The sequence below is a fragment of the Dromiciops gliroides genome, chromosome 2 (assembly GCF_019393635.1).
Source record: "Dromiciops gliroides isolate mDroGli1 chromosome 2, mDroGli1.pri, whole genome shotgun sequence".
Classification (NCBI taxonomy): domain Eukaryota; kingdom Metazoa; phylum Chordata; class Mammalia; order Microbiotheria; family Microbiotheriidae; genus Dromiciops; species Dromiciops gliroides.
Genome location: NC_057862.1, coordinates 423,132,314 through 423,151,401, shown reverse-complemented (window position 1 = coordinate 423,151,401; position 19,088 = coordinate 423,132,314). Strand labels below are relative to the sequence as shown.

Sequence of the window (19,088 nt, the reverse complement as noted above, 5' to 3'; positions counted from 1 at the left end):
TCAAGTGTCTGATGCTGCATTTGAACTCAGGTCCTTCTGAATCCAGGGTCAGTGCTTTATCCACTGCGCCACCTAGCTGCCGAAAGTAGAGAGTTCTAGGCAGGGAACCCTCTTTCACTGGGATAGTGAAAATGTCTAGTGCCTAGAGATGGAGGATTGTGTATAAAAAATAGCAAGGCCAACATCACTGAATCAGAGAATACTTGGGGGGAGCAGAAAGTGTAAAATGTAAAATGTTAGAAGAAAGAAAAGATGGAAATGATCCAAGGAAGGGTTTTAAATGCTAAACAAGATATTATATTTCTTAGATTTGGGCCACTAAGTTGTTCTATTGACACTTAAAAAAAAAATTATCCTTAGTGTCATCTACCATGTTAACTACCACTCCTGGCTTCCTATCATCTGCAAAGCTGACAAGAATGCTATCTGTGCCATCATTCAAAGCAATCCAAATCCTAATTAAAATGTCAGCCACCACAGGGTCATAGACAACCCCATGGGGTATTACACTAGAGAATTACTTCCAAGCTGACACTGAATCATTGATGACAACTTTTTATGTCTGATCATTCTACCTTTTTCAAATCTACATGACTATATCCTATCATCTATCCCATACTTCTCCATCTTCTCCAAAAGGATAACATGAGACTGTCAAATGCTCAAATCTACATATACTCTGTGTGGGGCAGTTGCCTGCTCCAACCAGTCTAGTAGTTCTGGCATAAAAAGAAAATAAGGTTGATTTGGCAACACCTGTTCTTGAACATGTTGTCTCTTTATGACTGTCAATTCCCTTTCTAAATGATCACAAGTCATCACTAGAATTTTGCCAGGAATTACCAAACTCACTTGCCTATAGATTAAAGCTCCACACCTCCTTTATTAAAAACAATCAATCAGGGGGCAGCTAGATGGCGCAGTGGATAGAGCACCAGTCCTGAATTCAGGAGTACCTGAGTTCAAATCTGACCTCAGACACTTGATATTTACTAGCTGTGTGACCCTGGGCAAGTGACTTAACCCCAACTGCCTCACCAAAAAACAAAAACAAACCAAAAAAAACAATCAATCACACATTTGCTCTTCTCTAGGGATGTGACAACTCCTCGAATTTTTCACTGACAGTGGCTCAATAATCACATCAGTAATCACATGTTTTCATACTGGATATAGTTTTTCTAGATGTGGTAATAAAGTCAAGTCAACCAACTTTTATTAAGCACCTACTATGTGCCAGGTACTGTGCTAGACACTGGCGATATTAAGAAAAGCAAAAATCCAGCCCTTGTCTGCAAAGAATTCATATTCCAACAGGGGAGACAAACAACTAGACACATACAGTGTAGATGAGAAACAATCTGAAGGAAGAATAGAGAATATTTTAATGCATCTTATCCTGCCCTCTCCCTCATTCAACTATAAGCTTCTCAGGGCAGTGTGGACTTAATTGGATTAAGTCAAAAGATCTGAAGTAAAATCCTGGCTTACTACTCCCTACCTGGGTGCCCTTGGTCAAGTTATAGCCTCTATAGGCATTATTTTCCTCATCTGTAAAGGAAAGGAGTTGTCCTGCAGCTAGGTGGCAGAATGGATAGAGTGTTCGGCTTAGAGTCAGGAAGAACCAAGTTCAAATCCTGCCTCAGACACTTACTAGTAGTAAGGACAGAACTGGCCTCTAACCTGTGACTGGCCTGAGCCAAACAAAACAGGTCAGAGAAAGGTGAGTCAGGAATTAGAGAGAAGTTTTATTTTCAAAGTGAAGAAAAAGGCTTGCAAACAAAGAGGAGCTATAGGCACATGTGCTGGAGCCCTGCTTCTAGAGGGGGGCCCCAAGGCAGTGTGGGGAAATCTCAATACTTATACTTGTAGCTGCCCAGCAAGCTGTAGCCCTGACAGTGACAGGTAACCACAAGAATGTGAACAAGTTTGATTCTTTCCGATTTTGTCCTGTGCTTGTTCAGCTCAGATAATGCCAAATGAATTATGTGATTTTGCCAGAGGGTGGGATCATCCAAAGGGAGATTGCAAAGGATTGTTGTCCTGCTAAGCTCAGGGCACAGCTTGCCCGCTAGGCCTTAGTTCTGGAAAACAGGAGTTCTAATATTTTTCATAGTGTAACTCTGGGCAAGTCACTTAAATTCTTTGTGCCTCAATTTCCTCATCTGTTAAATGAGGGGATTGGACAAGATAGCCTCCACAGTCTATCCAGTTCTCAATCTATGATCCTATGATTCTACAATACAGGTATTTTTTAAATGCAAACATTAATGAGAACACTGAATTACTGAAAAGATGGATTCCATTCACATCATCTCCAGTAAGAAAAAAATGTTGTGGAGACACTACTATGAAATGGCTATGGTCGCCAAAAGGCTCAAGACTGGCAGCTAACTGGAAAATACTGCACAATTCACTTACCAATCCAAATTCCTGAAAAGTTTGTAACTGCATGACATTTTTATATCTCCAACTATTATATTAGTAAAGTCCCTTGAAAGGCCAGCTTTTTCTTCTTCTTCTTTTTTTTTTTGGCGAGGCAATTGAGGTTAAGTGACTTGCCTAGGGTCACACAGCTAGTAAGTGTTAAGAGTCTGAGGCCGAATTTGAACTCAGGTCCTCCTAACTCCAGGGCCAGTGTTCTATCCACTGTGCCACATAGCTGCCCCCAAAAGGCCAGCTTTTTAACAAAGGTTTGTAGAATATGATTTGATTATATAGTTATTAAGAAAAACTACCATCAAGTAGCCAAAAGAGAAAACATCAAGGTATGAAGCATAAACCTTTAGAATAGAAACTAGAATAGAAGTCTAAAATCCATTCTGAAGTTGTTAGCTTCTATTTAGTAAAATATTTATATATTTATATTAGTTTCTCCTTTTTGAATATATCAAAATATGTAGCTAGGAGGTTGTAATTTAACTTCTCCACACCTTAGTAGAAGACTTACTGTGTCTAAAACCATTCTTTCATTCCCTGGTGGCCAACCATCTAATAATGAGTCTCTTAGCACTTACTTGGGTTGGTCTTTTTATGAGAAATACACAATTAGTTTCTAGTCAACTCCCAAAGACATTACAGTTGAGTAGGACCTGCAGAAAATACTGACCATCATAGTCCTGGGGGAGACACATTTGAATCAGTGTCACAACCATGCCAAAAATGAGGCATCTCAGAGAAGAACTCTATAGAAAGTTTATAAGTCTGAAGTAAAAAATATCAGCCTATACAAAACCAAAAAATTAGCATTAGATTTCATTAGTATATGGGAACTCCTAATAAGGACATTCCCTTTAAACCAATGCAGATCAGTGCTTCCTCTGTAACTTACAGTCTTAAGAGAGTTTTCTGAGGCACTAAGAGGTGATTAGGGAACTTGCCCAGGGCTATACAAGCCAAGATGTGTCAGAAGCAAGACCTGAACCCAGATCTTCCTGATTGCAGCCTGGCCCTCTATCTACTTTGCCACACTGTCTACCATTATTTTTATATATCATTAAATCCTTAATTATTATTTATCATATTGTAATTTTTCATATTTTGTTAGAAAATAACATTTTGCACGTTTTTTTTTTTCTAAACAGCACCCTTGTGAGGTTCAGAATGCAAGGTTTATTGTATCCATATTGCAGAAGAGAACCATGAGGTTAAAAAGTGAGTTGATTGCCCAGGGCCACATAGCTAGTAATTGTTAGAACCAGAACTTAAAGCCAGGTCTTTTGGTTGCAAATCCACTCTGTCAAACCATTTTACAGCCAGGTCTTTTGGTTGCAAATCCACTCTGTCAAACCATTTTACAGCTCAGCCTGTTTAACTGTTTGTAGCTACTGAAATGAACTCTCCTTTCTAAGGTAGCACCTAGCACAGTGCCTTGTATACAGTAGACACTTAAAGAAAATTTTGTAGAACTTAAGGCCTCTCTACCTGGGGTCTTCCTCATGATAACCCCCTCTAGGTAGTTAGTGAAAGGACTATCATCCCCATTCTTCAGATGAGGAAACTGAAACTCCAGAGAGGGGGAAGTACTGAGCTCCAAGTCTCCAAGTCCCACACACCAAATAGCAGTGATGGTAGCAGCAGCACTAGTGGTAGCAGAAATCCCAGCTCCCATTTCTATATGTTTTAAGGGTTTGCAAAGAACTTTCCTCTCATTCAGTGACGTAGAGAGGGGAAGTAGCCGGTTTCCGACTATGGCTTTGTTCTCTATGATAATGAAGATACATGTTATACCAACTGCCTGGCTTTTATTGCCATTTGGGGGATGAGGCCACCCCCTTAATTCTGCTCATTTTTTAAAGGTGGAAACATCAATGCAATAATCAAGCCTTCATTATCTTATAAACAAACTGCTTCTCTGGAAAGCTGGCTTAGCCCAGACCGGAATCTTCTGCAAATAAATAAGTCCAAAAGATGCAGCAATTATAAATTAGAACCCACAAAAATCTGTATGTAGCCTCATGCCGACAAAGAGCATTCTATCAATATAGTGAAATGCTAATCTCCTAATTAACAACCTAATTAGGTAATTATGGCTTTGCAGAGGGATGCCGAAATGAAATATGACAACATGGTCACCTCCTTATATGACACCTGTGGGCCTTTTCAGCTGTCACGGCAAAGAGTGCAATATCAATTTGAACAGATGACAAAGTGCTGTCATTTTTCATTCTGATAATATACAGAAGGCTTTGGACAGAGGCTGTTTGCAGAAGAAGCATCTTGCCAGATATTTTCCTAATCTAAATAGGCTCAAACACTTCGTTAAATTTTTACAATACGTGGTTATGTTGTCTTTTTTTTTTAAACCTACGTACACGAGAATTATAATGAACTTAGTAGGCATATAAAAATAACATTATCTCGCCATTTCGGGCTGACTGTACATGCTGGAACCATTGCTATCTTAATAATGAAGCACATACTAATTAAGGAGAGAATAAAAAGGGAAAAGTAACAATTCATAGTGGCATTTTAATATTCATGCTTTTACTAATCAGTTACCAAAAAAAGAAATTAATACTCACACACATTCTCTAGTCTTTAATATTCATCTCTTTAAAGAAAAAAGCCAAAAGGAAATTGAAATTAGCATCATTTGCCATATTCAATATCACTTAAAAATGTCAAATTGAAGCATTCCCACCTATGCTCTCTTCATATCCCCACTACAGCTTGGTGGAGGTAAGGCATATCAGATTTGAAATCTGAGGACCTGAATTTGATATCTACTACCTAACATATATAAGCTTAAGCAAGTCACTTCTTTCATCTGATCCTCAGTTTCCGAATTGTAAAATAAGGGTCTTGAACTAGAGGGCCTCTAAGGTCCACTATGCCACTGGATTCACAAAGACACAATATTTGGTAAAGTGATATTATGAGGGGGCAGCTAGGTGGCGCAGTGGATTAAGCACTGGCCCTAGATTCAGGAGTACCTGAGTTCAAATCCAGCCTCAGACACTTGACACTTACTAGCTGTGTGACCCTGGGCAAGTCACTTAACCCCCATTGCCCTGCAAAAAAACAAAACAAAAACAAAAACAAAACAAAAAACAAAGTGATATTATGAGGGAGCTTACTACCACGATCACTAACCTTTTGATGCTTAGCATTTATTATGCATTTATCATGTGCCAAGCCCTGTGCTAACTAATAAGGATACATATACAAAAACAAAATGACCCTTGCCCTAGGAGGAGACAACACATAGCAGTGAGTTGTGACCAGGGAGAAATATTTTATCTGAGAAACCACAGGGATGGTGAGAATAGAGCAGCTCTTTCCAGATACAATAACTGTGCTTATCTGATTATAACAAGTGGTGGAAAGAGTACTCTCCCTAAAGGGGTAGGGCAAAAAATGGCCATAATGAAGATGAGGACACATGGTCCCAAGGAGTACAGAGCTGAGTGGCTTAGCATCTCATGAGTGTGCTCTCTGAAATTCTGGTTTGGAAGATGGGACGGTAAGGTGAAAAATGGCCAGGAGAAAGATGAGGACACAAGGTTCCAAAGAGTATAAAGCTGAGCATCTGATCTCCTCCCTCCAGGCATGGTCACAGTGATGGTCATGGGGGTGTCTATAATAACAGTACAGATAGGAGGGAAAGGAAAAGAGAGATCCACAGGACTGACAACAGATTTAATATAAGAGGTGAGGGAGAGGGAAGGGTGAATGACAGCCCCAAGGTTTTGAATATGGGAGAACTGAATATTTAGCAGTGCCACAAAACAGAAACATTGAGATTAGCTTAGACAAAAGAAACCCATTCCCTTCAAGAACTTTGTACCTATTCTTCTGACAGAATAATTTCTTTTAATACTCTACTTTTGAATGTGACTATTGGGAACAGAGAAACAGAGTCTCTTTTTTAAACGTTTTATATAATCAGTCCATTTGCTCTACATCAACAGTAAAAGCATATTCATAAAGGGATATTCTGGTCTGGTACGGTGTAAACCTAGCACTACATAGTTACAGATAAACGCGACATAATAGCCAATCTATATGGCAAGCGATCACTGTAATTTAATTCCAATGGCTTTCTACCACCTTGTACTGTTTCCAGATTTTGTGTTTTGTTTTTAAGTCATTTCCTCCATTTTTCTCCCTTTCAATTACTGAAAATGGTTTTCATCTTCTGGTCCAAATTTTGCGTTTCCTATATTAAATCTATTTTCCTTCATATATCTAGGCTGCTGCCAACTTGGGTTAATAAATTTTAAATGACTGCTCGGGATTTATTCCCTTCATTTTTATATTCAATAGCATTTCCTTATAAAACAGAGTATGAATGAAAGCAAGTAGCTAGGAGGCCAATATTTCTTCAATTTGCTTTTTGTGGCAGTCTTGTATTAAAATAAAAATAAATTAAACTCTTGGGTGGGAAATCCCTGGCTGTATTTCTATCTCTGTGCTGGGTGTCTCCACTCTCCTTTTCAATCCTGAGTGTTTTTATTCAATAAAACATCATGCATTTTAGGAGTTACTTGCACATCAAAGTCCTCCCCAAGAGGCTAAAATGAACAAATATAGATACAAGGGAGACCGAAATGGCCCCTTACAAATAACTACACTCTCTGTGATCAGAGGAGTAAAATGGGCAACTGGAAGAGTTTGGTGCTCTATTAAAGCAACAAGGAAGGCTCTGCCACTAATAAGCTGTGAACAAGACCTGAGGGGTTTCTTGGCTAGCAAACTCAATGTGTCTAGTGTAACACTAAAGTAAAAGGCTTGGGCCATCCTCAATGATATGGATAACAGCCTCAGGTCCAAGTTCAAAGGGGATAATTCCAGTGCAGTCTACCTAGTCAGACCCCATCTGAAGTATTTTGTCAGATCAGAAAATTACATTTTAGGAAGAATACTGACAAAGTGAAACATGTCCAGAAGAAGGTAAGCAGCATGAGGGAACTGGAATTCATTCCATAGTAACAATCAGTTGGGGGGGGGGGGGGCGGCAGGGGCGGGGCAGCTAGATGGCATAGTCTATAAAGCGCCGGCCCTGGATTCAGGAGGACCTGAGTTCAAATCTGGCCTCAGACACTTGACACTTACTAGTTGTGTGACCCTGGGCAAGTCACTTAACCCTCATTGTCCCACAAAAGGAAAAAAACAATTAGTTTAAGGAACCAGGGATCTCTCTAGCTTAAAGAGGAGTATTACAAAATCTGAGAGTTGCAAGAAGCCTCAGAGGCCAACTATCCCAACCCAGACCTAACCAAGAATCCCTTCTGCAAAATCCCAACAACTTATGATGCCACCTCTGATTTTAGAACTCCAATGAAAGTGAAGCCTCCACCTCCACAGGCAGCCCATTTCACTTCGGTCCCACTCTGATTGTGAAGAAGCTTTTCATTATTTCAAGCCTAAATCTATGTCTCTATAATTTTCATCCAGTACTCCTACGTTTGCCTCCTGGGGGGCAAGGAGAACAAGTCTAATCTCTCTTCAACATCAGAGTCCTTCAAACACTTGGAAGAAAATGATCTAGTACTCTAAAGTAAAATTTTCTCTTCTTCAGCCTAAACTTCAACCAATCTTCTCATGAAATAGCTCTATCACCATCTATGTGCACCTCAGTTTGTCTATGTCTTTCCTAAAATGTGGTGCCTAAAACTCAACACAGAATTCCACTAGACAGTTAACCAGGGCAGAGAATCACAGACTTATCTCCATTTTGGACCTATACATTTTTCTATTTGTTGACCTGTATTAGACCACTAGCTATTTTTTTTTCTTTTTGCTTGTAAAGTCACACTGTTAACTCACATGAGCTTGCTGTCTGATCCCCAGCTCTGTTTCATAGGAACTGTCCCTATGAATATCTGGGAAGTTGACTTTTCAAACTCAAGTACAGATTTAGGGCGGCTATGATAGCTATTTTCAAATACAGAAGTACCTTCAGGCTGAAGAGCAATTATATTCATATTTGCTTGCTCCTGGAGCATAAATTTCAGAACAAGGGAAAGAAAGAAGACAAAAAGCATTTTTAAAAAGGAAGAGGAAGGGGAAGAGGAGGAAGGAGGGAAGAGAGAGGAGGAAGGAGGGAGGAGAGAGGAGGAAGGAGGGAGGAGAGAGGAGGAGCGACAGGAGGAACAGCAGCAGCATAAGCATAGAACTGGCTAGATACAAACAGAAAGGGCTCTTTCCAGATCTAAGTTCCTGTCACTGGAGGTCTTTTACTATAATCGATAGAAGACAGAAGATAATCACTTGTCAGGGATGCCATATAACAGGGAGGATCCATTATCCCATTATAGGTCTATAGACAGATTTCAAGGGGTCTGTGAACTTGGATAGGAAAAAAAATTACATCTTTTTGGTATTACCTCTCACTAAAATTTAGCATTTTCTTTCATTATTTTTTAACATTTTGAAAAGGGGTACAAAGGCTTCATCAGACTGTTAAAATGGTCTATGACATGCACAAAAATGTTTACTAACACCTGCCATAGAGAGAATTCTTGTTTTATGTCAGAGAACTGACTAGATTCTCTCTAATATTCTAGAATTCTCTGACTTTAAGGAACTGATAACCTGTGCCTCAGTGTATCTATAAAATAAGAGCTAATAAATACCTAGCCAACTTACTAGGCTTTATAAAAATCAAATGAGCTAAATAATGTGACAGTGCAAATATAAATTTTTAGCTCACCTCCTTACCTTTCATCCAAAACACATCCCATTTACACACCAAATCCACACTGTAAACCACACTTGCAAAGCAGAACTAACAAGACCTCCCCCACCCCTTCGCTTTTGACATTTTCTCTGTAACATTTAAGGTACCATATAACTCCTCTTCACTACCTCCTCTATTGTCACTCTAATGGAAGTTCTTCTAACTACTGATGACTACAATGGTAGCTGCCTAACCAGCCTTCCTGCTACCATCCTCTCACCACTTCAATCTATGTTCAAATAGCTGCCAAAAGAATCTTCCTAATGCATAGATAGGACCATGTCACATTCCTAGTAAAAACTTTCAATGGCTCTGTCCTGCCAAAAAAAATAAAATAGCAACACCTTATGCTGGCACTTAAAGGCCCCCACAATCTGTTTCCAACCTACCTTTCCAGTCAATCTATGTGACCCTGGGCAAATCATTTAACCTCTCTGTAAGCCAGACAATCCTCTAATACTTTGAGAGAAAGACCCAACCTGCCCTGTTAGGAGTTTCCTTCTGATTCTTCTTCCACAGAAAGACTAATGCAGAAATATGTTTAATGGGATTGTACATATATAACCTGTATCAGATTACTTGCCGTCTTGGGGAAGGGGGAGGGAGGGGATGGAGAAAAACTTGAAACTGGAAATCTTATGAAAAAAGTGTTGAAAACTATCTCTACATGTAACTGGAAAATAATAATTAAAAAAAATAAAGTTCCAAAAAAAAAAAAAAAGGAGTTTCCTTAACCAAATTTCCTAAATTAGGAAATCACAGGTTCCATCCTTATCTCCACAATAGCTTTTTAACACACTCTATTTTCCAGCAAAAATGGAGGACTTAGCTGTTCTGTTCATAAGTCCAATTGAGCAGTCACCCTTTTATATCTCAACAGGCTGTCTGCAGGCCTGCAATCTGCTCCCTTTCCACCTCCTCCCCCTTCTCCAGACAACCCTGGTATTCCTAGCTGAAAGTAATCTTTCCTTTCTCATACTTTGTCTAAACTTCTCTTTTCTCCCTTATGCTAGCTTATGTTAGATCCTCTCAAATTTATTGTAAACTCATAAAGAGCAGAGACAATGTCATTTTTTTCATCTTCGTACTCTTGTCATTCAGTGCTGGACTTAAAGAAAAGTGTTTAATAAACATTTTTGAAAGTGAATAATCAGGAAATATGACATAAAAATATATCACCTTTATAGTTATGATGCACTTTATATTATCTCGTTTGAGGCTCATCTGTGAAGCAGGCAGTGCTGGTATTGCTATTCTCATTTTACAGATAAGAAAAGTGGTTCAGAGAGGTGAAGAAATGTACTCAACACTTAACCCCAATTGCCTTTAAAAAAAAAAAAAAGAAAGGAAAGGAAAAAAAAAACCATATAGGTGCTCAAAAATATTAAGCAAATAACTTTTTTCCTACCTAATTAGTAGAAGGCTAATTTTTGTTCTTGTTTGTTTGTTTTTGTGGGGCAATGGGGGTTAAATGACTTGCCCAGGGTCACACAGCTAGTAAGTGTCAAGTGTCAGAGGCTGGATTTGAACTCAGGTACTCCTGAATCCAGGGCCGGTGCTTTAACCACTGCACCATATAGCTGCCCCTAATTTTTGTTCTTAATAGCAAAATACTCAATTTTTTGACACTGCTTAAAACTATCTCAAAAACTTCTAAATTTATTTATGATAACAAAGTAACTTTTCTTAAATATTATCCCCCTCCCCAAATGTAATGAGTTTGTGCCTGTATTTAATTTCATAATTTAGCTCTCACAATTTGGAAAAACCAGTGGACAAGAAGTTCAGTAAACCTGAACTCAAGTTTCATCTTTTATACTAATAAACTCTGACTTTGGACAACTTACTTCCACTCTCTGGGTCTCAGTTTCCTCATACGTAAAAGGAACAGATATTCCATGTTCTAAGGTTCATCAAGATCTGACATTTTATGATACCATTAACTTTAACAAGAATACTTTCTTGTCAAGATTTTCTTGTCAGACTTTCTGTCAACAGATATAGAAATAGATATAGATACAGATAGATATATAAAACTGTACTGCAAGCTTAAAGTATTAGTATCATCTTAAAGTATTTGTCCAGTACTGAAAAAAACATCTCCACCTTGTTAAAAAACAACAACAAAATTATCCTATCCTTCAAAAGGCCTCACTCAGGTACAATCTCTTCCAAGATACATTTCCTAATCTTAACTAGAAGTGGTCTCTCTCCGTAAACAAACTGTCAGAGCACTTTGTTCACTCCTCTCTAATAGACTTGTCAAACTCTTTCATAGTATGTCTATTTGCATACACAATATATTATCAGTTATCATAACAATTGCAATATACCATCTAGTGCACATTCTGTTGCCATGCTTGCCCTTAATACTGGTGCTACACCTTCTACCTACAGAACCTCCAGCAACCATCCTGCCACCTTCCTGCCAGGCCACTGCTTGTATGCCACCATCACCACCCCTCCACCCCCTCTACCTCTTGCTCTGAGAACAATGTTCAGTCATTTCAGACATGTCCAACTATTCGTGGCCCCATTTGGGCATTTTCTTGGCAAAGATACTGAAGGGGTTTGCCATTTGTTCTCTAAGAACAACAATTACTAACAAACAATATTAATGTCACTCTTAGAAAGGAAACATAAACAATCAATAAATAGCCCTATAACTCCTCTGACCATTCCAGACTTCACCATTCCCTGATCACTACTCCTCAAATAAACTATAAATACCTTAAAGGCAAGGATTGTCTCTTTTGTATTTACATGCCCGGGCTTGGCAGACAGAAAGTGCTTAATAAATGCTTTTTCATTTACTTATTCACTCATTAATAAGTGTTTTCTGGTGAATGAAGGGCCCCAAAGATACCAATGTATTTAAAATGTGAAGCATTTAGGATAGGTACTGTGGAATATCTCCTTAGCTAGACACTGAAGACTTCACAATCTGGCACCAACACCTCCTCCAAACCAATTTCCCATTACTACTTTAAGAGGAATCCTTCTGGGTCTTTTTCCCAAAGAGATCATAAAAAAGGGAAAAGGACCCACATGTACAAAAATATTTATAGCTGCTCTTTCGGTAGTGGCAAGGAATTGGAAATTGAGGGGCTGTCCATCAGTTGGGGAATGGCTGAACAAGTTGTGGTATGTGAATGTAATGGAATTCTATTGTGCTGTAAGAAATGACGAGCAGGAGGAGTTCAGAGAAACCTGGAAGGACTTGCATGAACTGATGATGAGTGAGATGAGCAGAACATTGTACACAGTATCATCAACATTATGTGTTGATCAACTGATAGACTAGATTCTTCTTACCAATACAACAGTACAAGAAAGTTCTAAAGGGCTCATGATGGAAAAGGCTTTCCCAATCCAGAAGAAAAAAAAAAAGAACTATGGAATATGGATGCTGATTGAACCATACTATTTCTTTCTGTTTTGGTGCTGTGTTGTGTTTTTTTTTGAGGTTTTTCCTTTTTGCTCTCATTCTTCTCTTATAACATGACTAATGCAGAAATATGTTTAATGTTATTGTACATACATATCAGATTACCTGTTGTCTTGGGGAGGGGAGAAGGGAGGGTAAGGAGGGAGAAACATTTGAAACTGGAAATCTTATAAAAACAAATAGTTGAAAACTATCTCTACATGTAACTGGAAAATAATAAAATACTTTTATTTAAAAAAATAAAAACATTTCTGGGTAAAAAAAGGAATCCTTCACCTCTGCCAGACTACTCTGGTCACTGTTCCTTAAACATGCCAGTTACTGTTCCCATCTTTGCTTGCACAAGCCTCCCTGCTTGCAAAGTCTTCTCTCCTCTTGTTGCATTATTTAATTCCTTAAAGGTACTGCTCTCAAGTCTATCTCTTGCAGGAAGCCTTAGTTAATTCCTTTGTAAAGTAGAGCATGTTACCTTGTATACTTTATGTAGACAGTATGGTATAGTAGAAAGAGCATTTGACTTAAGAGTCATAAAGTCATGGATCTGAATTCCACCTATGACATTGGCTGTGGACTCTTGGGCCAGTAACAACCTCTATGAACTTCAGTTTCATCATAAAATAGGGATAATATGTATATTTCATTTTTAAAATTGAGGCCATTTATCAAGAACGCTCTCTTCTCCCCTCCATTTCACATGCCTGACATTACCCTCCACTATCTCCTTTACTCCAGTTTCTAATGATGAAGTAGCTCTTCTGCTCGTTAAGACCAATTCTACTTATACCCTTTATCCCATACTCTCCTGTCTTATCCAGTTCCTCCACACACAACACATACACACTCATCCCCACTGTTTCTAATTTCCTGATCCTTTCTCTGTATGGTGCCTTACTCCTAGTTAGTGCTTAACAAATGCCTTTGGCCTTGCCTATCCTGCCAACATGATTACATATCCCTATTCATTAGGACATCCTCACAGAATTCTACCTTGACAGCTAACTCTTTCCCTCCAAACCCATTCCTCCCTCAAACTACCTTATTACTATCAAGGGCACAACTACCCTCTGGGTCACCCAAGTTCACAACCTAAGTATCATCCTTGACCTCATCACTTCTTCCATGACCTACAGAAAAAGCCTTCTAACTGGAATCTCTACTTTCTCTCTCCATTCCAATCTACTCTCTACAAAGCTGCCAAAAATGATTTTCCTAAGTCATAAGTCATACAATGTTCCTCTCCTCAATAAACTCCAATGACTCTCTATTATCCCTAGGATCAAATACAAACTCTGCTATTTGGCATTTAAAGATCACCACAATTGGTGCCCTTTCCATCTTTCTAGTATTTTAACACATTACTTCTGTCCCTATATTCTATGGTCCTGCCCCATCTTCCTTCTCAGTACCTTTTCAATGGCTATTGCCCATTCCCTCTTCACCTCTGCCATGGAGAATTCATGGCAGTACCACTTCTTATACCCCTTTCCTAGCTCCCAGGCCCTTCTCTTCTACCTACTCTCTATCTGGTGTGTATGTGCTGATTGTTGCGTGTGTATGTATACAGGGAGGTCCAAAAGGCTAACTTAAAACTTAACAGTTTTAAGCGCTTAAAGGGCAGCTAGGTGGTCCGTCTGAAAAAGAGGCTGGCCTAGGTTGGTGAGGAAAACAAGTTCAATCTGGCCTTGGACATTCAGAGTGTATGACCTGGGCAAGTTATTTAACCTCTGTCTTTCTCAGTTTCCTCAACTGTAAAATGGTAATAATAATAGCACTTACCTCCCAGATAATCAAATGAATTATTTGTAAAATGCTTAGCACAGTATTTGGCATATATTAAGCACTTAATAAATGCTTGTTTCTTTCCTTTGTCCTTAAAGCTTAAAGCTGAATACTACAACTTTGGGGACACCATGTGTGGGGGTAAGAGTGGAAATTGGGAAGGAGGATGTGTCCTCTATTAGAAGAAGTTCCTTAATGACAGGATTTGGTTTTGCTTTTCCTTTGTACCCAGACCTTAGTACAGTACCTGATATGTAGTAAGTGCTTAACAAAAGCTTAATGACTGAATGACTGATTAGTACCTGACTCACAGGTTTGATGTAAAGATCAAATGGATAGAAAGTGCTCTTCGATGCTTAAAGCACTACATAAATGTCAGCTATTATTATGTATCACTTCATACATCTGAACTGGTTCCCCAACCAGACTGTAAGCCCTATAAGGAAAGGAACCATCTTAATACCCCAGTGCCCAGCACAGAGCCTGGCAAAGAATATCAATAAATGTTTGTAGATAACAATGATACATACCTCCCCATCAACCATTAAGGCTCACTGTGAAAATATGGACTTCAGTGGCATTTTTGCTACCATGAAACAATGCTGTTTCACTGAGATGTAGAAAAGACTCAGAGAAAGAGCTAGAAAGGACCTTAGAACACAGTATGTTACAGTAGAGAATATCAGACCACAAAAATTTGGAGGTACAGACCTTTTGGATACCATCCAATCCAATCAATTTAAGTATGTGGGAACTGAAAGTAGGTAAAGTGACTTGCCTAAGAACACAGTCAGCATGTGGCAAAACTGGGACTCCAAGTCAGGTCTCCAAGTCCACTGCTATTTCTATTACAATATTCTCATGATTCCCTACTTTCTCTTTCCTTAAGACTTAAAATAATAATAGCAACCAGTTGCACAGCTCTTTAAGATTACAAAAAGGCATTCACAAAGACAGGCCTTCATGGTAGGCAGTATAAGTATTTCCAACCCCACCCCACCCCCCATTAGGCAGATGAGACAGATGAACTTTTTAAAGAAAACTATGGCTTAAAGAAGTGATCTTCAAAGACCTCAAACAGCTGGTAATGTGGGCATGAGTGTATAATCCCCATACATACTTGATGTCTATAATCTAGTAGATATTGATGGTGTAGCTTTCATTCTACGGATGTGCAAATGTCTGCAATGGAACAGCTTTCTATATTTGTTAGTACTTAAAAAAGCTGCTGGGAGGGAGGAAGGGAAGGGAATACCAGCTAAAGAAGGAAAATAAAACAAGTTGAATGAAAACTTTTTGAAGTACAACAAATAAAAATCAGTACTTACTCTGAGTCAGCTCCCTCTAAAAAGCCTTAAAAGTCATTTTAAATTGCTTTTCACTAGCAAGTTGGCCAACAGGTAATGAGTGGCAAAATAACTCACAAAAACTATCTTCTAAAGTATGGCAGATTTGTATTTGGAGTTAGTAGAGAAAGTATTCGGGACAGCTAGGTGGTGCAGTAGATAGAGCACCAGCCCTGGATTCAGGAGGACCTGAGGTCAAATCCGGCCTCAGACACCTAACACTAGCTGTGTGACCCTGGGCAAGTCACTTAACCCCAATTGCCTCCTCCAAAAAGAAAGAAAGAAAGAAAGAAAGAAAGAAAGTATTCAGATGAATTCATGGAGCAATGAAGTAAATTACTGTTTGGTCACAGAAACAGAAGATGTCTGGAAAGTCTGCACTTAGACTTTTGGGACATTCTGTATACATACCAAACACTCTAAGTTCTAAGGAGCCTCCCAGCTCTGACATTAAACATTATAAGGCACCTTGCTACTCTAACATGCTATAGTCTATAAAGTACGTTCCAGTCAACAAACATTTATTGTGAAACTATATGATGGTACCGTGCTAAGCACTTGGAATATTAAGATCAAAACTAAGAAATACTTGACCTCAAGGAGTTTTCATCCAATGAGAAGGAAACACATTGATTTAAAGTTCAGCAAAACACTTTGCATATACTAAATACAAAGTATAATAAAATAACAAAAAGTCTAACAAAGTAATTTCAAGAAGACAGCACTAACAAGAAGGAAGGTTAGGAAAGGTAGATGGAGTTAACGTCTGAACTGTGCTTTGAAGGAAGTTTGAGACACTATGAGGCTAAAGGTGAGAGAGAAGGATATGAGATGGCTTCTACAAAGACCAAACACATGAGGTGGAAGAAAAAAGTCACGTGTGGGGAACAGTTTACTAGCAGGCTTATTTGGTTGGAATAGAGTATATGTGAAGTGGAATAAAATAAAGGTAAGTGGGAGCCAAGAATTAATTTTGCCTCTATGATGTTTCCCTACCTCAACCCAGTGTGTGACACAACTGTAAGACATCTGAAGTTCAACATGGCCAAAACTAAATACATTATCTTTTCCCAAAACACTCCTCTTTTACTATAGAAGGCATCCTCCCAGTTACCCAGACCTAAGTGTCATCCTCAAATCTTCACTCTCCTCCCCTTCCATTTCTATCCTTCAGCTCTTCCATTCTACCCTCTTCACATTCATCCTATATGCCTTCTTTTCTCTTGACTATCATCAACCAGGTACAGGTATCATGCTAGCCTGGACTATTGCAACAGCCTTCTAGTTGGTCTCCCTGCCTGAAATCTATTCCCACTCCAGTTCATTCTCCACTCAACTGTCAAACTGATCTTCCTAAGCAAGGCTCAGGTATGACCATGTCACCTCCCTAGTCAAGAAACTCTAATGGCTCCCTATTACCTCCAGGATAAAACAGAAAATCGTTTGGCCTCTAAAACATGGCTCCTTCCTGCCTTTCCAGTCTTGTTACACTTTACCCCCTCCCCCCCCCCAGTATGCCACCATATATTCTAAAGTCTAGTTAGCACTGGCCTTTTTGTTTCTTCTCACAAGACAATCCATATCCTACCCCAGATAGCTTCACTGGCTGTCCCCCAGGCCTGGAACTCTCTTTTCTCCCTGGTCATCTCTGCCTCCTAACTTCACTGGAGTTTCAGAGGTTAAGGCCCTGCCACTTTTTGTAAAATGCCTTTCCCAGTCCTTCATTTTGGAGGCTTCATTGCCATGTTACCGCCAGTTTACCTTGTATGTATCTTGTACGTACATGGTTGTTTGTGTGTTGTCTTCCCCACTATAACATAAGCTCTAAGAAGTCGGGGATTATTTTTGCATTTCTTTGTACCCTCGGTGCTTAGCACAGTGGTTGGCACTAAGCAAGGACTCAATAAGTGCTTGTTAACTTGACTGTCAAGTTGCTGGGATACACTGAAACACACGAGTCTACAATTACTGTCATTCCACTTCCACTCATAAGTGGGTCTATCCACATCCCCCAAAAAATCCAAAATGGGGAGGACAAGGGAATCTACATAGCGCCTTCTGTGTCAGGCACTACACTAAGCGCTTTTTACAGATACTGTCTCATTTGATCCTCACAACAATCTTGAGAGGTTGTTACTATTACTACCCCCATTTCACAGATGAGCAAACTGAGGCAAACAGAAGTTAAGTGGAAGCCGGTGTCTAGTACCCGGGAGGCCTCCACCACCACCACGCTCCAGTGAAAGGGAGGAGGCTCCGAGAACTTCCTGGGGATAGGAGGGAGCAAGGCTGCTCCCAATGCCAGAAGCGGGGGTACTATTGTAGGTAACCCTGGTCACTCCTCCCCAGGGACAGGAAGGACCGGGCACCCACTCCAGGCCAGACCCACCCCCGAGCCGGCAGCTCCCAACAGAAGGCGAGAACGCTAGGGTCCTCACGCCGCCCCCCCCCATGCCCCCACTACCGCCCGCCCACGGGGAGGGGGGCAATGGCACCAGCCCAGTCCCCGGGTGGGCCCGCAGCTCCCTCGGAACCTCCACACTTACTGAAATCCTCGGGGCGGAGGAGCAGGGGGGAGTGGGAGGAGGGTCGGTATCTGGGCCGAGGCCCTCCTCCCAGCACCGGTTCTGCTCCACTTTCCGGGGCTCGCCCCCTGCCCCAAGCCAGGCTCGGACCGGCCCCGCCGCCCCTGCAGCCTGAGCCACGGCTCAGAAGCTCAGGCACAGCGCCGTGCCCCGGAACCGCATCCCTGGCTTCCCTGTGCCACCCCGAACCCGACCCCGATTCACCCCAGGCGGCCGCACCGGAAGTCACTGTGAGGTCCGTTGTGCGCAAGCTCCAGCGGCGAGAGCTGAAAGCCGCTCCTTCCTCTAGCGGTGACCCAGACCGGCGTCTGGGCCCTGCGCATGCGCCCCTGGACTGGGGCGCTTCTGTCTTGAGTTCCCAGGCTGTTTCAGATCGGACAGGTGTGGCGTTTGAAAAGAAGCTCACGGCGTAAGAGATTTAGATCTAGAAGAGACTTTAAAAGTCATGTAATCCAACTCTACTCCTTTTAAAACGAGGAAACTGAGTCCCAGAAAGATTAATCAAACTGTTCGTGTTACTCAGGGGTACCCTATTGTCTGCTGCAGCTTTTCTTAAACCTTTGGGTCTCATGACTAACCTCTTTATACAGCTTTTATGTGGGTTGTCATTATTTATTGCATTAGAAATCAAAACTGATACATTTTAAAAATATTTAGGTGAACATAAATAACATCCTATATGTAAATCACTTTTTAAACAATCAGAATGGCATTGTTTTAAATATTTTCACAAATCTCTTTACTAT

The 19,088-nt window shown here is 40.2% G+C and overlaps 1 protein-coding gene across 6 annotated transcripts in view; it reads right to left on the bottom strand.

Moving 5' to 3' along the window:
- MAPKAP1 (MAPK associated protein 1) overlaps positions 1-18,545 on the bottom strand; it is a 327,671-nt gene extending 309,126 nt beyond the window's left edge. For 5 of the 6 annotated variants that reach the window (XM_043986955.1, XM_043986957.1, XM_043986956.1 and 2 more), the window contains exon 1: positions 18,304-18,545. The gene's annotated coding sequence lies outside the window, so the exon portion shown is untranslated. Of the gene's footprint in view, positions 1-5,024; positions 5,054-18,303 lie in introns of all 6 variants that reach the window. The other variant, XM_043986958.1, reaches the window with a different exon arrangement.
- Between the last annotated feature and the right edge of the window lie 543 nt (positions 18,546-19,088).